The 11,845-nt window shown below is 54.3% G+C and overlaps 4 long non-coding RNA genes across 4 annotated transcripts; all 4 read left to right on the plus strand.

Annotated features, from left to right (window-relative positions):
• The first annotated feature begins 279 nt into the window (after positions 1-279).
• Positions 280-1,446, plus strand: LOC135408941 (uncharacterized). Its single transcript, XR_010427934.1, has 3 exons — positions 280-586; positions 695-789; positions 1,263-1,446. It is a non-coding gene; the product is annotated as an uncharacterized LOC135408941 (long non-coding RNA).
• Positions 1,447-1,513: 67 nt separating this feature from the next.
• LOC135408942 (uncharacterized) lies at positions 1,514-3,078 on the plus strand. The gene is made up of 4 exons (XR_010427935.1): positions 1,514-1,667; positions 1,772-1,866; positions 2,337-2,742; positions 2,843-3,078. It is a non-coding gene; the product is annotated as an uncharacterized LOC135408942 (long non-coding RNA).
• Positions 3,079-3,208: 130 nt separating this feature from the next.
• On the plus strand, positions 3,209-4,109 carry LOC135408945 (uncharacterized). The gene is made up of 2 exons (XR_010427939.1): positions 3,209-3,356; positions 3,778-4,109. It is a non-coding gene; the product is annotated as an uncharacterized LOC135408945 (long non-coding RNA).
• A 5,663-nt stretch (positions 4,110-9,772) lies between these two features.
• Positions 9,773-10,673, plus strand: LOC135408946 (uncharacterized). The gene is made up of 2 exons (XR_010427940.1): positions 9,773-9,920; positions 10,342-10,673. It is a non-coding gene; the product is annotated as an uncharacterized LOC135408946 (long non-coding RNA).
• The last annotated feature ends 1,172 nt before the right edge of the window (positions 10,674-11,845 follow it).

Raw genomic sequence — 11,845 nt, forward strand, 5'->3', positions numbered from 1 at the left:
GGTTTGGGAAAATCACGTGAAATTCTAAAAAGCTTCTCTCCGTGTTTTCTAGTTGTTTTTTCAGCCTTGGTCTAAGTTTCCTGTAGAAAAGGGCATAGAATTATTAGAACAGACAAACTAGGCTTTCTCGGGAGAGATGGAAGAAAAGTCTGCTGATTGCAGTTCTGCTTTTCTTGTCTTCCCTTCGACTGTCATTTTCTCTCCCCTGCTGTTCAAATAGGCAGCAATTAATTGCTCTGCTGAAGAGTTTGCTGTACTAAGTGTCTGTCAAATGGATGCCTTCAACTCAAGATAGCACCTGCTCCTTAGTTACAAAAAGTTCCTCACAGGAAATTTTCAGGCGTGCCCATAAATCTCCTCGCTGTTTGTTTGGGAGAACAGGGTTTTCTCGTCTGTAACAGAATAGTCATGGCATTTGCTATGGAATGCTGGTGGCAATCTAGTCAGAAGAGGACGCCGTGCTTCACTAATTTTCCCTTTTTGTTGTTGGGGGTGACTTCTTCCCAGGGATGTTATTCTTGACCCCCCGGGGCAAACGGAGGTGTTCACCTGGTCAGCGTCAGGAGCCATCCTACCTGAGGCCCTGGTAGGTAAGTGATTTTTGTGTGACTGGACGGTGAAGCTGTCTGTGTGCATGACCTGGCCAGTGCTCGGTGTACTCCTAATTAAAGTGTCTTTTACTCCGTGTTCCCAGGCTCCCTCTTTCCCTTCGGTTGCCACGTGTGTGCCGGACACCTCTGGCAGGACTAACCCTGTGGCTTTTATGTCCAACGTGCTGTGTGCCTGCAGGTAAGAAAAGCTGGGAGTGCAGTCCCTCTGCTTTGCTTGCTGTGTCTCTTGGGTAGTGATTTTGGAGGGGAATCCCAGAGCGATTTGGTTTGAAGGGGACCTTCAAAGGCCATCCCTGCCTTCCGTGGGCAGGGACGCCTTCCACTCTCATCCCCGGTTGGATGCTGCAAGTCCCATCCAGCCTGGCCTGGAACACTTGCAGGGATCCAGGGGCAGCCTCAGCTTCCCTGTGCAGTGTGCATTTAATAGCTCTCCACTGTCATCATGAAAAATTTTGTCAGCACATTTTGTTGGACGATGGCAAGCAGGATCTGGGTGAAAATTGGGGTTCTCTGAGGTGCAGAGGGAAATAATTCTCCTTTGAAGTCCAGTGTAATTCAGTTTTTGCACGAGTCTTGTCTGCCTTATGTTTGAATTGCTTTCTCTTCCAGGAAGTTTTAAATTAAACTTTTATTTTGTGTCTTCCCCCCCAGTATCCTGTCCAAGACCAAGCTACCTTTCCTCGTGGGAATGGACTGGCCGGGCTTTGGCAGTCTGGCCCCTCGAAAGACTAAAGTGACCTCTTCCAGCAGGGGAAGACTTTCTGGCAAGCGGTGCCAGAAAGAACTGGAGTTTCTGGAGAATAAAAGCTGGAGGTGTGCCCCCGATAATCCTCGCCCCGGGTGGTGAGTGGTCTGACTTGCAGGACCGGTGGCCTTGGCCAGGAGCGGTCCTGCCGGACTGTAATTTTAATTTCCTGCCCAGGCTGTAATTTTAATTTCCCTTGGATGCTTGGCAAAGCCCTTCTGGGGGAGCCCTAGTGCCTGGCATGAGCGGAGCGGGCTTCCAGGGAGGTATTCACCTGGTCAGCGTCAGGAACCATCCTCCCTGAAGCCTCGGTGAGTGTTTTTTGTGTGACTGGACAGTGAAGCTGTCTGTGTGCATGACCTGGCCAGTGCTCGGTGTACTCCTAATTAAAGTGTCTTTTACTCCGTGTTCCCAGGCTCCCTCTTTCCCTTCGGTTGCCACGTGTGTGCCGGACACCTCTGGCAGGACTAACCCTGTGGCTTTTATGTCCAACGTGCTGTGTGCCTGCAGGTAAGAAAAGCTGGGAGTGCAGTCCCTCTGCTTTGCTTGCTGTGTCTCTTGGGTAGTGATTTTGGAGGGGAATCCCAGAGCGATTTGGTTTGAAGGGGACCTTCAAAGGCCACCCTGCCTTCCGTGGGCAGGGACGCCTTCCACTCTCATCCCCGGTTGGATGCTGCAAGTCCCATCCAGCCTGGCCTGGAACACTTGCAGGGATCCAGGGGCAGCCTCAGCTTCCCTGTGCAGTGTGCATTTAATAGCTCTCCACTGTCATCATGAAAAATTTTGTCAGCACGTTTTGTTGGACGATGGCAAGCAGGACCTGGGTGAAAATTGGGGTTCTCTGAGGTGCAGAGGGAAATAATTCTCCTTTGAAGTCCAGTGTATTCAGTTTTGCACGAGTCTTGTCTGCCTTATGTTTGAATTGCTTTCTCTTCCAGGAAGTTTTAAATTAAACTTTTATTTTGTGTCTCCCCCCCCAGTATCCTGTCCAAGACCAAGCTACCTTTCCTCGTTGGAATGGACTGGCCGGGCTTTGGCAGTCTGGCCCCTCGAAAGACTAAAGTGACCTCTTCCAGCAGGGGAAGACTTTCTGGCAAGCGGTACCAGAAAGAACTGGAGTTTCTGGAGAATAAAAGCTGGAGGTGTGCCCCCGATAATCCTCGCCCCGGGTGGTGAGTGGTCTGACTTGCAGGGACCGGTGGCCTTGGCCAGGAGCGGTCCTGCCGGACTGTAATTTTAATTTCCTGCCTAGGCTGTAATTTTAATTTCCTTTGGATGCTTGGCAAAGCCCTTCTGGGGGAGCCCTAGTGCCTGGCATGAGCGGAGCGGGCTTCCAGGGAGGTATTCACCTGGTCAGCGTCAGGAACCATCCTCCCTGAAGCCTCGGTGAGTGTTTTTTGTGTGACTGGACAGTGAAGCTGTGTGAATGACCTGGCTAGTGCTCGGTGTAGTCCTAATTAAAGTGTCTTTTACTCTGTGTTCCCAGGCTCCCTCTTTCCCTTCGGTTGCCGTGGATGTGCCGGACACCTCTGGCAGGACTAACCCTGTGGCTTTTATGTCCAACGTGCTGTGTGCCTGCAGGTAAGAAAAGCTGGGAGTGCAGTCCCTCTGCTTTGCTTGCTGTGTCTCTTGGGTAGTGATTTTGGAGGGGAATCCCAGAGCGATTTGGTTTGAAGGGGACCTTCAAAGGCCACCCTGTCTTCCGTGGGCAGGGACACCTTCCCCTCTCATCCCCGGTTGGATGCTGCAAGTCCCATCCAGCCTGGCCTGGAACACTTGCAGGGATCCAGGGGCAGCCTCAGCTTCCCTGTGCAGTGTGCATTTAATAGCTCTCCACTGTCATCATGAAAAATTTTGTCAGCACGTTTTGTTGGACGACGGTAAGCGGGACCTGGGTGAAAAGGACATTCTCTGAGGTGCTGGGAGAAGGAGGACTCGTGCGGGCCCCTCCAGAGACAGCGGGAACGGGAGCGTGCTGCAGAGAAGGAAAATTCCAGGGGGTGGGTGCCAAGGAATTTGTCCTTCCCTTGCTCTGTGCTCTGCACTTAGCAATGGGTCAAGTGCAGAAGTTTCCTGGGGACCCTGGAAAATGATGCCGGGTCTGCTAAGAAAAGTGGGGCCAAAGGAGCAGGACCTGGGTCTGCGAGCGTGGGAGAAACAAGGGCCGGGTCATCCTCTGCCTCCAGGAGGGAGGGCAGCAGGAAAGGCCACGGACTAAAGCACTGAAGTGCCGTTCCCCAGGGAGCCCCTGCCCAGCACTGAACTTGCTTGTGCACTTGCTGTCCCTTTGCCAGCGGAGCCGAAGCGTCGGGTGCGGGTGCCGGGGGGATGGAGCTGCCAAGGACAAACTGGGAGGGTGTTTGCGAAGGAAGGGGGTAGAAGGAGCTCTTGACGTGCTTTTTTTACTTCTTCATCCCACAGAATTGCCACGAGAGGAAATACTTCAGAGGGGCTTCCCTCCAGATAAGCCCTGAATGTGCCAGGAGGTTTCAGCCGGGAGAAAGGAGCTGTGGAAGAAAAGCAGCCTAAAAATAGCCAGCGGGGATCATCAGGTTTTCCAGCCAAGAAAAACCAGGAGGGAGATGAGGGAATCGGGTTCCAATTCCTAAAGATTTGGTGGGTGTAGGAATGATTTCTGTGTGTTTTCCAGTCCCTTTTGATTCCTGGGATGATTTTAAAATGATGGCTAAATTGGAGATGTTGTTTTTGAGAGGAAATGATGCCAAATAAATGCAAAGTTTGGGGTCAGTTTTTTGGATGATTTGGGTCAGGTTTTGGGGTCAGTTTTGGGTCATTGTTTGGGGTGATTTGGGTCAGTTTTGGGTCAGCTTTTGGGGTCAGTTTTGGGTCAGCTTTTGGGGTGATTTGGGTCGGTTTTGGGTCAATTTTTGGGGAGCACTGGGTGTTACTGGGGGTTGTTTGGGAGCACTGGGTGTTACTGGGGGTTGTTGGGGAGCACTGGGTGTTACTGGGGTGCACTGGGGAGCACTGGGTGTTACTGAGGGTTGTTGGGGAGCACTGGGTGTTACTGGGGAGCACTGGGAGAGCAAATGAAAAATAAAGAGAATAAAAAATAAACGAAATAAAAAAGGAAATATAAAAAACAAAAGAAAATTAAAAAAAAAAAAGGCAAAAAACCTAAAAAGGAAATAAAATGAAAATGAAATAAAAGAGAAAAAAAAAAAAAAAAAGAAACCCCTTCTTGGGCACCCCGTTTCCTCTCCTCTCCTCCCCCCCCCCCGAACCGTAAATTGCGGGGTCATCACCCCAAAAATGTGAGAAGGGGACCCCAAAATGTGGGTGAGGGAACCCCAGGGAGCCGAAAAAGTGGAGGGGGAGCCGCAGTAAGAAAGCGAAGCCGGGCGGTCGGGCGGCGGGGTGGGGGGGGAGCCGAGGTGGCGACGCCGGCGCATGCGCAGTCATTGGCAAGACGCCGGCGATGACGTCGTAAGTAAGGGCAGGCAGGCGCGGGACCGACGACGCATGCGCAGTGGCTCTCGTGCCGGTGCAGCGCTCCTTGCTCGAGTTAAGGGCCGGTTCCGGCGGCAGGGCGGGACCTGTGTGTGGGGTGTGTGTGGGGGGAATAACATGAAGATTTTTTGGGGTGAAAGCGCAGAAATTAGCCAGGAGGGACGCTAATTTGGGTAAACTCGGTCACCGGAAGTAGAGAGCGACCGGAAGTCCTCCAAGCCCCGGCGCGGAAGTCCGCCAAGCCCACAGTAAAGATGGCGCCGCCAGGACCGGAACGACCACACTAAAGATGGCGGCCCCGGCCCGGAAGTCCGCCAAGCCCACAGTAAAGATGGCGCCGCCAGGACCGGAACGACCACACTAAAGATGGCGGCCCCGGCCCGGAAGTTCGCCCCGACGCCACACTCTAGATGGCGCCGCCAGGACCGGAACTTAGCCGAGGCCACACTAAAGATGGCGGTTGTCTGACCTCCGCCGCGACCCGGACCCTCGCCCCGCGCCCGCAGCGCCGTCTCGCCGCGCCGCTTCCCGCTGTGGGGACGGGGCGGGGCGCTCGGCGGCGCCGGGCGCGGGCGGCAGGTTCGTGGGCGGCGGCAGGCACCGGCGCCGGCAGCCCCCCTCGGCGCCGCGCGCGCGGCGCTCCGCCCGCCCGCCTCGTTCCGCTCCGCTCCCCTCCGCTCCCCTCCCGTCCCCGCTCCCCCCCCCCCCCCGCTCCCCTCCGCTCCCGCTCCCGCCGTGCCCTGGAGATGCTGTCGGAGCTGCGCCGCCGCCTTCCCCCCCCCCCCCCCCCCAGGAAGCGACCCACGGCGCCAGATCCGACGGAGATCGTCTCCGGGGTAAGCTGGGCGCGGCCGCTCTTCTGCCTCTCCGGCGGCCATCGGCGACTGCAGGCAGGGGAAGCGACAGGCAAGTTTCTCGCCTCTGCGGAGAAACTTGCACCTGCGTGCCGCCGCAGGGCCGGGTTCGGATGTGCCCTGGCATTGCACACGCACCACAACCCCCGCGGGGAGGGTCTGCGCTGCCTCGGGGACCCTGTCTGCGCTGCCGGGAGAGAGAAATCCTTTGGGAAGCTGGGGTGGAAACAGTAACTCTGTGAACTGCTCAGCATTTCCTAGGCAAGGGCAGGTTTTAGGGAGGAAAGGCCCGTACGCGCGAAAGGCGCCGCGGGTCTCGCCGAGGGGTGGGTGGGGGGGGCGCGCGGCTGCAGCGCCGCGCGCGGCTGCAACGCCGCTCCCGGCCGTGTCCGCCAGGCGGCGACTGTGAGGCAGGGCCCGGCGCTCGGGGGCGCTCTCGCAAGCGACACCCCCGGGAAAGCGGCGGGGTTTGGGCACTGCCGGCCTTCCCCCGGAGCGCCCGGGCTGGCCCGGCGCCTGGCAAAACCTCTGAGGGAAAAGGCAAGCAACAACTGCGCTTCTTCTGCCCTTTCTTTAGCCAGGGACTGGAACACAGACAAAATCGAGGGGCTCTTTGACCTGGGCAGGCTCCGAGCATTTTTCAGCCTTCCCTAGCAGGGCATTCTCACCCTCTGAAAAGCTGAAAGGCTTTAACAGCTGGAGACGCGCCTGCAGCTGTGCGAATTAATGTAGTTTCTTTTAGGAAACGAAGGGGAAGTTTTCCTGTTGTGAGCTTAAATACCGAGTCTGCTCTGCTTTTTCCATCAGGTGACGAAGCTTATGGAAAAAAAGACCAAAGGCCTCGAGGTGAGTACATTCTACCGAGTTCTGCTTTTCTGGGATCGGTTTGGGAAAATCACGTGAAATTCTAAAAAGCTTCTCTCCGTGTTTTCTAGTTGTTTTTTCAGCCTTGGTCTAAGTTTCCTGTAGAAAAGGGCATAGAATTATTAGAACAGACAAACTAGGCTTTCTCGGGAGAGATGGAAGAAAAGTCTGCTGATTGCAGTTCTGCTTTTCTTGTCTTCCCTTCGACTGTCATTTTCTCTCCCCTGCTGTTCAAATAGGCAGCAATTAATTGCTCTGCTGAAGAGTTTGCTGTACTAAGTGTCTGTCAAATGGATGCCTTCAACTCAAGATAGCACCTGCTCCTTAGTTACAAAAAGTTCCTCACAGGAAATTTTCAGGCGTGCCCATAAATCTCCTCGCTGTTTGTTTGGGAGAACAGGGTTTTCTCGTCTGTAACAGAATAGTCATGGCATTTGCTATGGAATGCTGGTGGCAATCTAGTCAGAAGAGGACGCCGTGCTTCACTAATTTTCCCTTTTTGTTGTTGGGGGTGACTTCTTCCCAGGGATGTTATTCTTGACCCCCCGGGGCAAACGGAGGTGTTCACCTGGTCAGCGTCAGGAGCCATCCTACCTGAGGCCCTGGTAGGTAAGTGATTTTTGTGTGACTGGACGGTGAAGCTGTCTGTGTGCATGACCTGGCCAGTGCTCGGTGTACTCCTAATTAAAGTGTCTTTTACTCCGTGTTCCCAGGCTCCCTCTTTCCCTTCGGTTGCCACGTGTGTGCCGGACACCTCTGGCAGGACTAACCCTGTGGCTTTTATGTCCAACGTGCTGTGTGCCTGCAGGTAAGAAAAGCTGGGAGTGCAGTCCCTCTGCTTTGCTTGCTGTGTCTCTTGGGTAGTGATTTTGGAGGGGAATCCCAGAGCGATTTGGTTTGAAGGGGACCTTCAAAGGCCACCCTGCCTTCCGTGGGCAGGGACGCCTTCCACTCTCATCCCCGGTTGGATGCTGCAAGTCCCATCCAGCCTGGCCTGGAACACTTGCAGGGATCCAGGGGCAGCCTCAGCTTCCCTGTGCAGTGTGCATTTAATAGCTCTCCACTGTCATCATGAAAAATTTTGTCAGCACATTTTGTTGGACGATGGCAAGCAGGATCTGGGTGAAAATTGGGGTTCTCTGAGGTGCAGAGGGAAATAATTCTCCTTTGAAGTCCAGTGTAATTCAGTTTTGCACGAGTCTTGTCTGCCTTATGTTTGAATTGCTTTCTCTTCCAGGAAGTTTTAAATTAAACTTTTATTTTGTGTCTTCCCCCCCAGTATCCTGTCCAAGACCAAGCTACCTTTCCTCGTGGGAATGGACTGGCCGGGCTTTGGCAGTCTGGCCCCTCGAAAGACTAAAGTGACCTCTTCCAGCAGGGGAAGACTTTCTGGCAAGCGGTGCCAGAAAGAACTGGAGTTTCTGGAGAATAAAAGCTGGAGGTGTGCCCCCGATAATCCTCGCCCCGGGTGGTGAGTGGTCTGACTTGCAGGGACCGGTGGCCTTGGCCAGGAGCGGTCCTGCCGGACTGTAATTTTAATTTCCTGCCCAGGCTGTAATTTTAATTTCCCTTGGATGCTTGGCAAAGCCCTTCTGGGGGAGCCCTAGTGCCTGGCATGAGCGGAGCGGGCTTCCAGGGAGGTATTCACCTGGTCAGCGTCAGGAACCATCCTCCCTGAAGCCTCGGTGAGTGTTTTTTGTGTGACTGGACAGTGAAGCTGTCTGTGTGCATGACCTGGCCAGTGCTCGGTGTACTCCTAATTAAAGTGTCTTTTACTCCGTGTTCCCAGGCTCCCTCTTTCCCTTCGGTTGCCACGTGTGTGCCGGACACCTCTGGCAGGACTAACCCTGTGGCTTTTATGTCCAACGTGCTGTGTGCCTGCAGGTAAGAAAAGCTGGGAGTGCAGTCCCTCTGCTTTGCTTGCTGTGTCTCTTGGGTAGTGATTTTGGAGGGGAATCCCAGAGCGATTTGGTTTGAAGGGGACCTTCAAAGGCCACCCTGCCTTCCGTGGGCAGGGACGCCTTCCACTCTCATCCCCGGTTGGATGCTGCAAGTCCCATCCAGCCTGGCCTGGAACACTTGCAGGGATCCAGGGGCAGCCTCAGCTTCCCTGTGCAGTGTGCATTTAATAGCTCTCCACTGTCATCATGAAAAATTTTGTCAGCACGTTTTGTTGGACGATGGCAAGCAGGACCTGGGTGAAAATTGGGGTTCTCTGAGGTGCAGAGGGAAATAATTCTCCTTTGAAGTCCAGTGTAATTCAGTTTTGCACGAGTCTTGTCTGCCTTATGTTTGAATTGCTTTCTCTTCCAGGAAGTTTTAAATTAAACTTTTATTTTGTGTCTCCCCCCCCAGTATCCTGTCCAAGACCAAGCTACCTTTCCTCGTTGGAATGGACTGGCCGGGCTTTGGCAGTCTGGCCCCTCGAAAGACTAAAGTGACCTCTTCCAGCAGGGGAAGACTTTCTGGCAAGCGGTACCAGAAAGAACTGGAGTTTCTGGAGAATAAAAGCTGGAGGTGTGCCCCCGATAATCCTCGCCCCGGGTGGTGAGTGGTCTGACTTGCAGGGACCGGTGGCCTTGGCCAGGAGCGGTCCTGCCGGACTGTAATTTTAATTTCCTGCCTAGGCTGTAATTTTAATTTCCTTTGGATGCTTGGCAAAGCCCTTCTGGGGGAGCCCTAGTGCCTGGCATGAGCGGAGCGGGCTTCCAGGGAGGTATTCACCTGGTCAGCGTCAGGAACCATCCTCCCTGAAGCCTCGGTGAGTGTTTTTTGTGTGACTGGACAGTGAAGCTGTGTGAATGACCTGGCTAGTGCTCGGTGTAGTCCTAATTAAAGTGTCTTTTACTCTGTGTTCCCAGGCTCCCTCTTTCCCTTCGGTTGCCGTGGATGTGCCGGACACCTCTGGCAGGACTAACCCTGTGGCTTTTATGTCCAACGTGCTGTGTGCCTGCAGGTAAGAAAAGCTGGGAGTGCAGTCCCTCTGCTTTGCTTGCTGTGTCTCTTGGGTAGTGATTTTGGAGGGGAATCCCAGAGCGATTTGGTTTGAAGGGGACCTTCAAAGGCCACCCTGTCTTCCGTGGGCAGGGACACCTTCCCCTCTCATCCCCGGTTGGATGCTGCAAGTCCCATCCAGCCTGGCCTGGAACACTTGCAGGGATCCAGGGGCAGCCTCAGCTTCCCTGTGCAGTGTGCATTTAATAGCTCTCCACTGTCATCATGAAAAATTTTGTCAGCACGTTTTGTTGGACGACGGTAAGCGGGACCTGGGTGAAAAGGACATTCTCTGAGGTGCTGGGAGAAGGAGGACTCGTGCGGGCCCCTCCAGAGACAGCGGGAACGGGAGCGTGCTGCAGAGAAGGAAAATTCCAGGGGGTGGGTGCCAAGGAATTTGTCCTTCCCTTGCTCTGTGCTCTGCACTTAGCAATGGGTCAAGTGCAGAAGTTTCCTGGGGACCCTGGAAAATGATGCCGGGTCTGCTAAGAAAAGTGGGGCCAAAGGAGCAGGACCTGGGTCTGCGAGCGTGGGAGAAACAAGGGCCGGGTCATCCTCTGCCTCCAGGAGGGAGGGCAGCAGGAAAGGCCACGGACTAAAGCACTGAAGTGCCGTTCCCCAGGGAGCCCCTGCCCAGCACTGAACTTGCTTGTGCACTTGCTGTCCCTTTGCCAGCGGAGCCGAAGCGTCGGGTGCGGGTGCCGGGGGGATGGAGCTGCCAAGGACAAACTGGGAGGGTGTTTGCGAAGGAAGGGGGTAGAAGGAGCTCTTGACGTGCTTTTTTTACTTCTTCATCCCACAGAATTGCCACGAGAGGAAATACTTCAGAGGGGCTTCCCTCCAGATAAGCCCTGAATGTGCCAGGAGGTTTCAGCCGGGAGAAAGGAGCTGTGGAAGAAAAGCAGCCTAAAAATAGCCAGCGGGGATCATCAGGTTTTCCAGCCAAGAAAAACCAGGAGGGAGATGAGGGAATCGGGTTCCAATTCCTAAAGATTTGGTGGGTGTAGGAATGATTTCTGTGTGTTTTCCAGTCCCTTTTGATTCCTGGGATGATTTTAAAATGATGGCTAAATTGGAGATGTTGTTTTTGAGAGGAAATGATGCCAAATAAATGCAAAGTTTGGGGTCAGTTTTTTGGATGATTTGGGTCAGGTTTTGGGGTCAGTTTTGGGTCATTGTTTGGGGTGATTTGGGTCAGTTTTGGGTCAGCTTTTGGGGTCAGTTTTGGGTCAGCTTTTGGGGTGATTTGGGTCGGTTTTGGGTCAATTTTTGGGGAGCACTGGGTGTTACTGGGGGTTGTTTGGGAGCACTGGGTGTTACTGGGGGTTGTTGGGGAGCACTGGGTGTTACTGGGGTGCACTGGGGAGCACTGGGTGTTACTGAGGGTTGTTGGGGAGCACTGGGTGTTACTGGGGAGCACTGGGAGAGCAAATGAAAAATAAAGAGAATAAAAAATAAACGAAATAAAAAAGGAAATATAAAAAACAAAAGAAAATTAAAAAAAAAAAGGCAAAAAACCTAAAAAGGAAATAAAATGAAAATGAAATAAAAGAGAAAAAAAAAAAAAAAAAGAAACCCCTTCTTGGGCACCCCGTTTCCTCTCCTCTCCTCCCCCCCCCCCCGAACCGTAAATTGCGGGGTCATCACCCCAAAAATGTGAGAAGGGGACCCCAAAATGTGGGTGAGGGAACCCCAGGGAGCCGAAAAAGTGGAGGGGGAGCCGCAGTAAGAAAGCGAAGCCGGGCGGTCGGGCGGCGGGGTGGGGGGGGAGCCGAGGTGGCGACGCCGGCGCATGCGCAGTCATTGGCAAGACGCCGGCGATGACGTCGTAAGTAAGGGCAGGCAGGCGCGGGACCGACGACGCATGCGCAGTGGCTCTCGTGCCGGTGCAGCGCTCCTTGCTCGAGTTAAGGGCCGGTTCCGGCGGCAGGGCGGGACCTGTGTGTGGGGTGTGTGTGGGGGGAATAACATGAAGATTTTTTGGGGTGAAAGCGCAGAAATTAGCCAGGAGGGACGCTAATTTGGGTAAACTCGGTCACCGGAAGTAGAGAGCGACCGGAAGTCCTCCAAGCCCCGGCGCGGAAGTCCGCCAAGCCCACAGTAAAGATGGCGCCGCCAGGACCGGAACGACCACACTAAAGATGGCGGCCCCGGCCCGGAAGTCCGCCAAGCCCACAGTAAAGATGGCGCCGCCAGGACCGGAACGACCACACTAAAGATGGCGGCCCCGGCCCGGAAGTTCGCCCCGACGCCACACTCTAGATGGCGCCGCCAGGACCGGAACTTAGCCGAGGCCACACTAAAGA

Source organism: Pseudopipra pipra, unplaced genomic scaffold (assembly GCF_036250125.1).
Source record: "Pseudopipra pipra isolate bDixPip1 unplaced genomic scaffold, bDixPip1.hap1 HAP1_SCAFFOLD_90, whole genome shotgun sequence".
Taxonomy (NCBI): domain Eukaryota; kingdom Metazoa; phylum Chordata; class Aves; order Passeriformes; family Pipridae; genus Pseudopipra; species Pseudopipra pipra.